Source organism: Accipiter gentilis, chromosome 13, assembly GCF_929443795.1.
Source record: "Accipiter gentilis chromosome 13, bAccGen1.1, whole genome shotgun sequence".
Classification (NCBI taxonomy): Eukaryota; Metazoa; Chordata; class Aves; order Accipitriformes; family Accipitridae; genus Astur; species Astur gentilis.
Window position 1 is genome coordinate 5,328,551 of NC_064892.1, and position 14,623 is coordinate 5,343,173.

General features: G+C 42.5%; 1 protein-coding gene across 7 annotated transcripts in view; it reads right to left on the reverse strand.

Moving 5' to 3' along the window:
* Window positions 1–14,623, reverse strand: part of FARP1 (FERM, ARH/RhoGEF and pleckstrin domain protein 1) — a 209,600-nt gene that overhangs the window by 90,412 nt on the left and 104,565 nt on the right. The gene's annotated exons all lie outside the window — the stretch shown is intronic.

Sequence of the window (14,623 nt, forward strand, 5' to 3'; positions counted from 1 at the left end):
GACTAGAAATTAGAAGAAATTTTATAACTGGTTGATTAGTGAGGTTCTGGAACAGTTTTCCATAGGGAATATACAGCACAGTAACCGTAAGCACATTTAAGATAGAATCAAAATAAACTTCGGATGGGATTATATAATACGGCTGCTTGCAATAAGAGAAGACCATGCTCAGTAACCCAGAAAATCAAGTCCCATCCTATATTCCCAAAGACAACCTAAAGGAACCGAGCAATGCCAACTCATGATTTTGTCATGAGCATGGAATTTTTATTCTTTAAGCCCCCATTACTGAGGCTGATGAGAGAATCTGTTTTAAATTTAGAGAGTGAATAAATAAAGTGCTAGCCTGGGGTTCGAGAAGAAACACTTTTAAAATATGAACTCTGCAAGCTCAAAAACCAGAAGGCAAATAAAAAGAAAAAAACATCTGTTACTTTTTAAAATCTCATGGTTTCTAAGCCACTGGGGGCAGAGGGAGGCTGATTCATGATTTCTGAATGCTTAGGTTGACAATTCAAAGAAGCAAAGTATGAAGAAGTCCAAAACTTAGCAGACAAAAAAGCACTAGGATGCCTAAAAATGGAAAGAGTGTAGATGCCTAATTTAAACATTCAACTTTCAAATGAGACTTCTTGAACTTCTTCACTGCCACTGCTGCTTTCGAGCAGGAAGCAGCGATGAGCTTTGACCACAGTCCTCTGCTTGCTCAAGAGCTCTCTCTCAGCCTGTTGTCCTGGCCACAATGTTTTTTGTTTTTCAGCTGCTTTGAGGTCATCTTCTCCCTTGGTTTTGTCCTGATTCACTGCCAGCCACAGTTTCTCCTCCTCTAGAAGCTGGTCATTTCTAAGCAAAAGCCAACGGGCCTATTAAGAAAAACCCTTTAAAATTATGCTGATATATGAGGCAAACCATGGACTCAATCCTGTTACTAATAGACTCATAACACTCCAGCTAGTTTTAAAAACTCCAGCACTTTGCAGGTTTGGGATTGCTTCTTCATCTCAGTTTTTAAAAGACAACTTACCTCTCAAACATTTACTCACATTGTTTCTGCATATCTGCACTCAAATGACACCAATGTACTGCAGCAGTATTAAAAACTAATTATTTGTTACAATTATAAAATTAATTTCTATTATTCCCAGCAGACTCTTGAGAGCAATTTGTTCAGCCTTCAAGGCAGGATCAAACGCAAGTATTTGATAAAGGTAATGAGGATGACTGAAAGTTCTCATTTGTTCTTCAAGATGTGGGCAGACACGAATTTCAAGCACAAACTGTGGGTCGCTGAAGAACTCCTTTCCCCTGTGTGCTGTCCTGACCGCAGTACTTCCACAGCTGCTGTGGCTCTCTGGTCTCATCCCTTCACACTTTCCTGATATTTTTCCAGCTTTCGACTGCTCTGACTCTTTATACCATCTGCTACCTTTGACTTAACACATCAAAGAAGCAGGAATCTCTTCCTAGGGTACACCAACAGGACACAGTAAGACCTTAACCACCACCTTGACAGCCTGAACAAAGTGCATCTACAAGGGAAAAAACCCAAAACAACAAAAACCAGCCATGCACTCTGCTACATGAACAGCAGCAAGCCCTGCATTACTTACAGAGCAAAAGTGATTCAACAGTTGATTAGATGCTTGATGGGAAGATCAAACCTCCAAACCTCTCACTCTCTCTTGTGACAAACAATTCCATTTTGGTTTGAATTTCATGCAATACAGGTGCCACACTGTAGGCTCTGCACTCAAATTATATTTGATGAGTTTGAATGCACTTTGGATTCATATTACAGTGGGTAAGCAAGCACCCCATTACTGTCCAAAGAGAATGTCTAAATAAAAAGAGCAGCTCAGGTACTGACACCAAGCATGGGAGCACATTCTCACATACTCCAAAAAGCAAATTTTGGGGCATTAGAAAATTCCTTTAAAAAATAGGCTACATAAAAGGTAACACTTCAGTGCAGTGTGTCAGCAGTAAATGAATAAGCTCGCTTTACTTTTTTTTTTTTTTTTTTTTTTTTAAAGCTGCCAAATCATACCCAAGCTCTTCCACCTTTTCCACCTTTACCCTACCTTAAGTTAATGGGCAATATGAGTCAGGAGGTAATGAGTATCAACCCCTAAACCCCTTCAAAAATACATTCCACCTAGGCACAGACCCAGTCTTTGGTCTTCTCCATCCCAACACCAAGTACACTTCATATCAAATTCAAGTTTAGTGAGAAAACACATCCGTGACCTCTGGAGCAGGGAGGTGAGCTCATGACTGCAACTGAAGCATTTTCATCAGCAAGGTCCAAAGCCAAGCCCCCTCAGCCTGCTCCCCTTGAGGCCACAAAAAACACAGATGAGCATCTAAAACTCTTGGCCCTTTCTGCTGGCCGGGTTCAGGGCTCTCAGTCAGCGCAAGGAATGACACTTAAGGAAAGCACTCTGCTCTTGCTGGTCAACATTTCACATGGCTAACTCTGAGTGTTTATCCCTCTCCAGATGCCTAATGGCCAGCAGAGCAAAGCCAAAGCTTCTCAACGAATCTGTAACGCAAAGTTGTTACCTAAAGAACCAGTAATGCGCAGCGTCACATCCGTGAACAGAAAGATCTATAGATTTATTTTCACCTTTCAGCTCCTCTCTGTATTTTAGAAGATAATTATACAAAGTGAAAACACGACTATTTTTAAAATTCTTGTAAGTTGGTATTTGCTGTTTACTGCTTGTACATTAGTGAAAGGTGGCCATTAGGATGCAGTCTGAGCCATCCATTTCCCTCAAGCACTGTGGCTGCTGTAGCAGAATTGCTGCTTTGGACCTTGGAAGCAGTTGCTGACCTTCAATTTGCATGAAAAGTTTAAATATTTTAGTGGTAAAAAAACAACTATTCTATGAGTAACAGTTTTATATTATACCAAGGGCCATGATTTTGTTTATAATTAGTCAGAAACAACTTTTTCATAACATAAACTCTCTTATTTGAGCATCTCTCTCAGCTGCATTAGCCTGTTGTGCCTGCAATCCAGAAGATGAGAATTCAAATCCCTTTCCATGTTTCAGCTCTGGGGCCCCAACATGAGAAGGACATGGACCTGTTGGAGCGGGTCCAGAGGAGGGCCACAAAGATGATCAGAGGGCTGGAGCACCTCTCCTATGAAGACAGGCTGAGAGAGTTGGGATTGTTCAGCCTGGAGAAGAGAAGGCTCCAGGGAGACCTTACAGCAGCCTTCCAGTACCTAAAGGGGGCCGACAAGAAAGCTGGAGAAGGACTTTTTACAAGGGCATGGAGTGATAGGGCAAGGGGTAATGGCTTTAAACTGAAAGAGGGTAGGTTTAGATTAGATGTAAGGAAGAAATTCTTCACTGTGAGGGTGGTGAGGCACTGGAACAGGTTGTCCAGGGAGGTTGTGGCTGCCCCATCCCTGGCAGTGTTCAAGGCCAGGTTGGATGGGGCTTGGAGCAACCTGGTCTAGTGGAAGGTGTCCCTGCCCATGGCAGGGGGGTTGGAACTAGATGATCTTTAAGGTTCCTTCCAACCCAAACCATTCTGCGGTTCTGTGGGTTTTTTTAAACAATGTTTCTGAATGCACAGTTATAAGAAAATTACACAAGTATAACCCCGTCCATCCTCCTTCCAAACCAAAAAGCAAACTACAGTACAGATAGAAGAAGAGGTATCTGCTAACATCTTCAGGAAGTCCTTAATCTATAATTAATGTCAACAATCTTTGAAGTCTGTAATTCTTGCATCTCACATTCATATTTTAAAGGTACAGTAGTTCTGAGTTATGCTGGGTATGGAGACAGTTTAAAAATTAATGAAATAGCATTACATTTAACAGATAGCAATATAAATAGCATTGTTTTTCATAAGCTAGGAACTCATTTTTTCTTTAAAATTAAGAAAAAAAAATTGTTAAGCACCACTTACTAAAGTTACAATCTCTAACCTTTTAGTTTTACTTTGTCTGCTTCTCTATGATCATCATAGTTTGCATGCTAGTGTTCCTCAACCCACCACAGGCATTGGATGATGCTGTGAATTAATTTTTCTCCATCAAACCTCAATATCCAGCAATGCATTGATGTGCTGTGAATTTTTAAACACATTTAATGACTTTGAGTCATGCCCACTCACTTTAAAAAGATGTAGTCACATTTAAAAAGCAACCAGTTAAGTGCATTTCAAAAAATATTCAACTCACCATTGGCCACTCTTTCTGTAACTAGTGCTTACAGCTCATGAAACTGTTGCTTTGGTAATGAAACTATCACTCTTTCTCCACCTCATTGTTTTTCTCCTGAGCTCTGTTTATTTGGAATCATGTTGTATATGTAAAATCTCTGCAACCCAAAAGTTCATCAATAAAATAATCTTTTTGTCCCCATTTGAATCTGTCTGCTGCTAATGACGGCACTCAGATTTACTCCCAATGCTTGCAGGACACGAAGTCCTTACAAGAATGTCCTATCACTGAGCACAGGACTCTCTTGCCATCAGTTAAGAGAGGGCATACACTTCAGCTCTGCTATGGAGGAGGATACTCAAATCCCAGTAAAATATAGCTTCTTCGCTGGGGCAAGACACACAAAAGGAAAACACTACATTCCAATAGAAGAAGAGGTGTCAACAGTGTTGTAGCATTAGTTGTTGAACCATCAGTACTGGAAAAATCAACTGGATATGGCCAGCAGCAGGAAGATTTTTTTAGTCTTCACAGTACTCCATCAACAAAAATTTGAAGATGGCAACTCTAGGTAGCCACTAGCACTGAAGGAGATTGGAGACAGATGAAAAGGGTCAACTGTTAGCATCTCAGTTTGGATTCGGTTTGGATGCAATGATGCTTGCAAGCAAAGGCACAATTGGCAGGTATACAAGCTGTAAAGCCTCCAAATGCTCTACATTTATTTGGATGACTTATTTTAAGTAGACAGCACGTGAAAAACATGCTACGTGCCATAGAAGTAGGTAGTGCCATCTGTAGTTGGGTTTGTCAGGCGCTTTCCATTATTAAACGCTCTTTTCAGTTACTTTTAAAATTTTATTAGGCCATGTTCCACACTAAGCGGATTTTCTTAGGAAAGTTTCAAGCACAGCAGTTTAGGCAAACTCCTAAAAATGAGGAAAGGGAAACATCCACTATTTCCTCATCTTAACCAGTCTTGCAAGTATTTCTTTGCAAAGGTTCAGTCAGTACCATGCTTCTGAGAAAGAGCTTAAAATCTGGACAAGGAATAGCCTAAGGTCAGAAACAATCCAGGAAGAAGTGTACTGCTTTGAGAAAGCCTGATTTATGGCATAATACACCTGTATCAGAACCTGGAATAAAGCTGCAGCCTTAATCCCACAACGTGCTTATGATTGAAGGCTCAAGTTAACAATGGGAACATTATTTTAGACATTTTTATTCAACTATTTCAGATTTCTTTTTTAAAAAATCACTTTTGTGAAAGCTCTACCCCAGTGAACCAAAATGCTTCACAATAAAGGAATCAACACAAACACACATCCACCTCCTCCCACCAGAAAACGTCCAAAAGATTAAGAGCTGAAGGCAGTGAACAGAGTGACAATGATTATCATATGATCGTTTTCCCTTTGACTCCAACATTGTTTTCTGGAAGGACTTAATGATTTCAGCTTCTTATAGTCTGAAACTAATGTAGGATTTAGCTTTATGACCGTGGCATCTACTACAGCATCAGATGTTTTGGCAGTAGAAAGGCACACACTCTGAAATTATTTTGAAGCTGTCATTTGCATATACCCAGACAAGCATGCAAAATCAAACTGAGATATTGTTCAAAATCCCCTAGGAGATCCCCACATTTCAAGCTCTCTCTCTCCCTGCGACTATACTGCTGCGTCCCATTAAAAGTCATCTCAATCACAGAGAAGCTTGCATTAGTAATTCCCAACAGGGACTGCAGTTTGTTGGTGTATCATCTCTCAAATGCCCAGGAGAGCTGTTCTGGGATGCCCAACACCTGAACATCCCCACACCTACGGCAACTGAAGATCTTTGTGTGTGACAGTCACCCTGCAATTGCTCTTAAAACCAGAAAAGGGGGATAGTTGAAAACTTCCTTACACAATCTGAACACAGAGAGAGTGTAGTGACAGTGATTTCTTTAGCAATATGCGAACAGGAGACCAAAATTAACCTTAGCTGTACTGCAGATCAGAGCTAGGAGGTTTTCCCTTTGTCTGTATCCCCCAGCTCTGAAGGCAGAAGCCCTGCCAGTTCCTAGGCCAGCCCAAAGTCCTGAGGTTTGCCTACCCTGGGGCCAACACATTTTGTAAAAAGACCCTTCCTAGGGGTTCACCTTCATTCAAATCTTCCCAAATCTTCTGCTCCTCAGAAGGACAGCAGGCACATTAATTAAAATGTTCTCACACTCACAGCATGAAACTTGCAGTTGGCCTCCCGCAGCTCTCCAAGCAATGCTTTTTACACACCAGCAAAACTCGTCCTTTCCCTCCTGCTCCCGCATGGCTGTCGTTTGGGCTGTGGCTCCTTGGCAAGGCCTTCGCTTGGAAGAGACACTTTCTGAGCAGCAAACTCTCTGTTGCCATGTGGAGCTTCTCTTCTGCGATCCTAGTGTGCCAAACACCCTCCCTGCCTTACTACATGACTCTCTGACCTGGTTTCTCTCAAAACTGAATTCTAGGCAAGTTCATCAGTCTGAAGAAATGCTCCTGTGGAGCCCAGAAAAATAATTACAAGCATTCACTTACACTTCAGCTGTGTTTGAAGCACTGCTTCCAAAGTACAGCATCATGATTTTGATCATACAAAAACAACTGCATATTCAACCATGAAAATTTATAACATTTTTGCAGCGTTACATGCTACTTCACAAAAGTACATATTTTCCTATAAAGACCCTACTCTTAACTGGGTTCACAAGTCATTTTTCCTCCCTTCCCTAGCATTCCCCCCAAAAAAGAAGAAAAAACAAATCCGCAAAATCTTCCTCAATACAAATTTTGCTGATAGGGACTGTAAATTTCTAATTAATCTGAGGACTCCGTCTTCTTTTCCTATTGCACAGCAACCACAAGCAGCACAGTGTTTGCTTGTGCTTCTATTAATTCATCAAGAAAGCTACCACACATGAGAAACAAAATTCCTGTGTTGAAGAGCTTTGTCATCCCTATTCTACAATTACAAGAGGAGGGAAACTGGCAGAGAACCACATTTTGTGATTCTTTGGGCACTGAGCCCTTAAGAGTGCACTAGCAAGTTTTGTGGTATTCAGAACTGCCACCAAGGAATCGGTTGTGGGTTTATTTTCCCTTCTCTCTCAAGCATTCATAGGGTTCCTCCACCATACCAAGGACAGAACCAGGCACAAGAAGAAACAGCTCATATTCATCTTTATCAATATCACATGAATCTTTCTAATGATAAATTTAACATTATGAATGAGATAAATGTCTTATTCTTCACTTAGCTGTCAAGAGAAAAACATTACAGTTACTGTCAAATACCTCACTAAGATATATGAAGATCACTCAGGTAGGGTGCAAAGAAGCTTATACACCATGTTATGCAAGCAGAAATGGGAAAGATTGACTGGGAACATTTCTGAGCCTGGATTATGCTCAACTTTTATTCCCCCCTAAGAGTATGCAGTACTCTGAATGGCAAACTAAACCATACATAAATATTTAACATAAATTTTGTGAATGGCACATCAGGAACACTGAAATTTCACCTTCCTTTTTCCTATCAAAAAAGTAAAGAAGTAACATGTTCTAGAAAGTCAGCTTAGTTTATTTCCTTGTGATCTACCCCTTAAAAAGAATTCTACTACATCAAATACAAAATTCAGAATTCAGACACACCCAGATTAACCACTTTTTTCTCCATTCTGTTTGAAAAAACACATCAAAATGCACTATTTCTTCATTTTAGGATTGTGTTGGCAAACACCCCTGCTGCTGGCACCCTTTTCTCCCCTTTCTATCTTGCCACCTGGTCTCATCACAGTTCATTAGAGAACCTTCCTCCAGGTTTCCTGGTGGAGGCTGGGAAGAGACACACAAACACAAAGAAATTCTCCTTTATTATGGCTTAAACACGCTTAAGATCGGTTAAGGGGTTGTTTTGAAACCTACACAATAAAAATCAGATTAAAGTAAGAATGAAGGTGTAATTTAAAGAGAGTATTTTTTAGCAAATGTAGATGTATACTTTTCACAATTTAAAGCAGACAAGGCTTTCTCAGGTAAGCTCCAGGGAAAACAAGGAAAGCGAGAGTCTTACATCTGCTGAAAATACTTTCCCTGTGCTTTGATCAGTCTATTGGCCTCCCTTGCTGCCTAGCAACTACCACTTTTTTCCCCTTAATCAAGCCATTGGGGGACAGCTGCCAAGCCCAGTTCCACCTCCCGAGTCGAGGGCAGGCACTGCCATTCTCCAGATCACAATTCTCTGGGCGCATCTGCTCTCTGAACGGACAAACCAAACACATACACCAGCTTTGCGCCCGCTGGTTTTTTCCCTGCTGGGTTCTGCACTTTCTTTTGAAACAGGTAAATTCAGCATTTCCTTCAGCTCCTCAACACCTTCAGCTCTTCCCAAGTAGCTGAGACAAAGCACCAGGTCTTCTGCCCCAGCTGAAACCTTTGCCTCCCCCTTTGGTAAAGTGTACCCTAAGAATTTCCCTTTCCCTCTCAGCTGGCTGGAGCAAAGGCAGCGCAGTCCCAGCTAGATAAACACTCGGCACTTTGGTGCTGTGACCGGCGCACAGCGGCTCTAATTCAAGGACAAGTTACACTTCACAACAGCAAGTTAGCAGAGATCAAAACTGATGATAACTTAACTTTGCCACGCCAGAGCTTGCTCACAAAAGCTCGTAAGAAGTTACTGAATTATTTATTCAAGAACAAAAAAACCCCTTTACATTTGAAGGTGGCAAATGGCCTCATTTCCGACGCTCTTAATTCAACACCCCTAATCAGCATCTCACAGAAATGTATTTATTAACCATAAAACAAGGTTTCACAGATTTTACTTTCTCAGCTGAGTATTATTATTAATATGGGGGTTTAAATGTATGTAGCACTATTACCCTTTCTTTTCCCACCCTGAAAGCTCTTGCAATTCATTAAACTCCTTACAACTTAATTTTAAAACATAGTATCTCTTAATGTTGTTGCATCTTTTTTTTTCCTTCCTGGTTTTACTACATCTTCTTTCCAGCTTCTGTACCGTATTTCTGAATGGCTTTGTGTTGTGCGTTACTCCTTTCCTCCTCCGCAGCCGCCTGTTTTTCCACGGGCTGTGCATTCCTACCTACACCATGGTTTCTGCCCCTTTCTTTGCGTTCCCCGAAGAGGGTTCCCTGTGCAGATCCACCAGGCGAGACCCCCTCACCCAGCAGGCACAAGCCCTATCCATTTGCACTGACTGAGAAGCAAAAGGCAATACTGCAGGCAACCTAACGGCTATTCCTACGAAGCGGGCAGCTGCCAGGCAGGATGTTTACCTCTCTCAAAAGCAGCTCCATGCACATTCCCAGATGGTGTGGGCGTCGGGAGGAGGAAGGGGAAGGTAGCAACGTGCAGTGTTGATAAGCATGAAGCTTTTGGAAAAACCTGGGCCAAAGGATGAGGCAGTACCAGGCCAACCGCTGGACTGCAGCTTCTGAGCAAGGACGTAAAATGGCAACAGAAAGATGCAGTAAAGGCAAGCCATGAGATGCTGCAGATCCTTGACCTCCTGAGACACTCGGCTGTGGCCCTCATGGACCTTTCTGTGCGAATCCTTTCGGGTTCACAACTGCTCCACCCACTCGGCCACCACCAACTCATCCAACATCGCCCCAGCCCTCCAGACAACTTCTCCAGCTGTCTGAAGGAGTGCTAAAATCAAGGGCCTAACGGGCACCTAGGTCAGGAGGGCTCTAAGGAAAGCCAGTGTAACCTCTGCAAGGGCACCACACCGTTCCTGGCAGTGATCTCCTTCACTTTTCTCCTCCTTGTTTCTCCCAATATCCTCACACCCAGGCTAATGGGAACACATACAGTCTTCCTCACGCCATAGTTGCACTGCTTGAAAAATACCAGGATATCTATGAAAACAGGGGAGGAAATTCATATTTCACCATCCAAGGCAGTAACAAAGGAAAGAAGTCAAATCTTTCCTCCCCACGTAATGGAATCACTGCGGGGATGCCCTCTGGTGCGCCCTATTCCACTCTGCCAACTTTCATCCTTTTAAACGCACGTCCTGGTGACTTTCCTAAAACTCCAGAATCTGGAATCATGTGTCCAATACATTTATATTTCATTCAGAAAAAGAACAGAGTCTAGCCTTCAGTTTCATGTGTAACATTAAAAGCCTAATCCATACACAATCTAAAAATCTCCAAAAAACACAGATAAGAGAGGAATGACTCTTCCCACTTCTTATGTTTCTAAAACTTATCTTCTTATGTTTGAATATAGCAATATCATGTCCTTGAACAGACCACGGGGACTCTGTCTTGCATGGCCTATGACTTGCACATACCTGCTCAGAAGTTTCTTTCCACCAGTACTCAATCACCCCATGTTCCCCACAGGCTCTCTGAAGAAAGGTCACTCTTTCCATGTTTGCTCTAACTCACTCTAGATTTGCCTTCTGAAAGGGATAAAAGTAATAAAGCATGACATACCAGGCTCTTTCCTATACTACCTTCCCCCCTGCCCCCCCCCCCAACTGTCTTTTATGTTCTTCATCTGTAAACAGATGCTTCCCTTTTCCACTTTGGGTAGGATCTGACATTTTGATAAGAGGGAACAGGAAGCTATCACATGGTGAAGCAGAAGATAATTTCTTCCTTAGCCCTTCCCAAACACTGGTCGAACCTTATGTTTTACAAGTTCCCCTGACTGCTATTCCCCACACAACGCAAGCCAGGTGCAGGCCAGCCGACTGGGAAAAGTCACGCAGGAAGGGAGATTAATGGTTATCCTACATTAACTGCACCAGGCCCAAAACTTTCCAATGCAATTCAATCTGAATTGAGTCTCTAGATTAAAAACAGTTTCATTGCATCCTCTAGCACTTGACTAAGATTATTCAGAGGCAGAGCAGGATGACACCTTTCTGAGTGACACCTTACTAGAGGCAAACGTTGATGAACACTGTTCACATGAGCTAGGCTCAAGCACCCCAGAAGCTGTGCAGCGCAGCTGAGACACAATGGCAGTCCTGTGTATTGCAATTCTTAAGCTCCTGCTCACATTTTACACTGCAGCCATTTGATTAATCTTTTGATTTCACAAAGGAAATTTAAAATACGAGTGCTGGACATGCACAATAGTTTATCACATATCACTGAGTATGTGCTGATTTTGATCCAACCAGGAGAAGAAGTTAACTAGCCAGGCCAAAGAAAAACAGGGAAGCCTAAACAACACATCATAAAATCAATAATTACCAAGTCAAACAGCCACTGCCAAGAAAAGGCTGGGAGGAGAAGGTGGCAGGGTTCTTTCTTCAGGGTTTTTTTTTGCCCCCCTTTTTTCTTTTCTTTTTTAAACAAGGAAAGGAAAAAAAAAAACCTGCTTAGAAAACTGACACCTACACGCAAACGCTGCTTCAAAGCTTTTAGCACAATCTCCCAGGGCAGAACAATAGGGGCTCTGTGCTCATAATCAGCTCAGGCTGTTCCAGGCAGGAAGAGGGTGCCCTCGCCTTTTACAGCAAATGTATTTCTCTCTGATGCTTGGGTCTATGAAACCTGGCTCAGGCTCCTGAAAATTCATAGTCTCCAAAGCTGGACAATGGGCATCAAGTACGTACTCCAATGACAGAGGCTGCGGTTAGATGCTTTTAGCAACACTTGCCTACCCTGGTCCTGCTCTGTTTCTGCAGTACTCAGGCTGGAAAAGAGGCAGAAACACATTTAGAGATAAGGCTGCATTTCAAAGAACGCCTTGTTCCTCCAATGTCCTTACAGTGCCTGCAAGCAAGCAAAAGGGTAACTGTGTGCAACAGGTACCCCTTATCTCGCTAAGTAAGAGGAAAGCATGGACCTGGCATGAGAGCTGTCTACCTGTTAAAAAAAAAAAAATAAAAAATCAGCCATCTTCTGTCAGGTGTATTAAAAAAAATAATCATAAAGTAGGCCAGTTAGAGAGGGTTGGCTTATTCCTTTCAGGGAGCTGCCACAGGATCTAACGTACTGCTCTCCACAGGTTGCCCCAAGGAGGCCTGACCTAAATAAGAATTTATCAGATGCCCCAAGATTGGCATTGATCCATTCAGGTCTTTAAACATCACTCTTGAGCTCTGGGCTTATCTCAGCAACAGAAGTTAAAAATATCAAATGTTCTTCTGTGAAAACCAGTCTCTCTCAACCAGGAAAATAAAGAGAGCAGGGACAACAGCTAGGGCAAAGAGCTGAAGGCATTTCTTGTGGTGAGCCAGGAAAGCTGCTGTGGCTTCTGCCTGGTTTTATGGCATGACCAGAGATGTGCTTGTTGCCTGACCTGCATTGTGGCCCTCCCTATCACACACATCATCAAACTCACGCAAGCATTCCTGCCGCGTACCTTGGCAGATATAGCCCCATCTCGGGACTTCTGGTGGAAAAAGCCCAGGGAGAAGACTGCGGGATTCCAAGGTGCCACGGCTCCATCCCTGCAAAGGTCTGAGCAGTTCTGAGAAGAGGGCAGAGGAAAGCGAGCCGCTGGCTGGATGAACTCACCTGGCAGAAAGGCCCTTGGTACCATTGCTTTAGTCTGGCATGACATGTAACGTATCTAAAAGTTCAGAACGTGATTATTTCAATCAATAGCATGGTTTATGTTCTCACCCAGCGAAATGTCTAGTTTCTGTATATTCCCACCACACCCAGAATGATTAACCACCTGCAGTAAAGTGCTAAGTCTTTAATTCTGATGGTGTTTTGTGTTTTTTTATTAAAGATACCTGGTGACTTCCCGTAGTCTTACAGAGCACAGTAATGTTCTTCCATTTCTTAAAGAGGATGGTGGGAAAACAGAACAATGCAACAAAGCTGTTTATATCAGTTGTAAGAGTTGCATACAACCATCCTGTTTGCTAGGCTCTTCAAATCTCAGAGCACTTTGGTTGAACTACACCATCATATTGGAAATGCATGAGTTTATTTAGAGAAAGCTGCAAGTTTTTTCCCCCAGAGTAGTAGACAATTTTAGTGCTGTAAAAGACTTCCAGGACTGTTTCTATACCGCAGTGTAAAGAGAACTGATGAGAGAAATGCACATTCAGAAGATTTTAATGCAAGCTTTGCTCTACTGTACAAGTAAAAGAATCTAACAGTTAATCCGTAAGGGTCCATGACTTGCATGCTAAAATGGAAAATCTTGCTGACGGGATAAAAACATCATCAAAATCCTTCCTCCTGAATCTAAAACCCTCAGGGGAACTGAAGATCTATGTCAAGTAAGTTATTCTAGACACATACTTCTACATCTTGCAGTGTAAGTGGAGATTACGGTGTGACACTGTCTATGGTAAGTGCTCCATGAGGGATATAAGTTTTGACTACCATTTAAAGAAAGTGTAAATGATACCAAAAAAAAGAGGAGAAAAAAAACCAAACCAGAAATAATGGTTCACCAGAAATATTCTGAAGCTACCTATTTTTCAAAAATCTTGAAATCTTATTTTAGTGTAAAGGTAATGAAATCCACTGAATTTGTTGCTAAATTTAAAACATTCATCTGCTTCTGACTTAGACCCATGCTGGCTACTCTCCATTGGGATGCTCCTTGCCTCTATACTTGAGAAAGAGCAACTGGCACAAAGGGAAGTGATTCAGTTAAAACCCTATTGGGGGAAAAAAAAACCCCAACAGGTTGGGCTTTCCGCCAAATGCTAGTGGCTTCTCAGGACAGCTAAACAAACAGCCTTTTTACAGTCCCTTTTAAGAGGGACTTTTTACAAGGGTATGTAGTGATAGGACAAGGGGTAATGGCTTTAAACTGAAAGAGGGTAGGTTTAGATTAGATGTAGTGAAGAAATTCTTCAGTGTGAGGGCGGTGAGGCACTGGAACAGGTTGCCCAGAGAAGCTGTGGCTGCCCCATCCCTGGCAGTGTTCAAGGCCAGGCTGGATGGGGCTTTGGGCAACCTGGTCTAGTGGAAGGTGTCCCTGCCCACGGCAGGGGGGTTGGAACGAGATGATCTTTAAGGTCCCTTCCAGCCCAACCCATTCTATGATTTCTGTTAGGACACCTGCAGCAGCAGCAATGTCATCAAATCCACAAACAGTTACTGACCTGCCACAACACATGTCATAAAACAAAATTAAGGCCCATCATCCAGTTAAAAAGATTTCTGAGAGCAATTTACAATGGCAACTTATACGCGCTTACCCGGGGCAGTATGTGATCAGCAGCACTCTGTCACAGCTGATCTGGCATCCTACAGCCCTCGCTGTGCCTTGGGCTTCATGGGGCGGGGACCACATCTGCAGGGCGAACAACCTGCGCCCCTGTTAATAAATACCGACTCCCATTCCAAACTCCAACTTCAAAGCGCTGCTTACGTCTCCTCGGAAAGAAAAGCTGAGTGACTTCCCTTCAACTGTACTCTCTGCGGCAAATTTTGCTATCAGTAAGTCAACGTGTAATTAC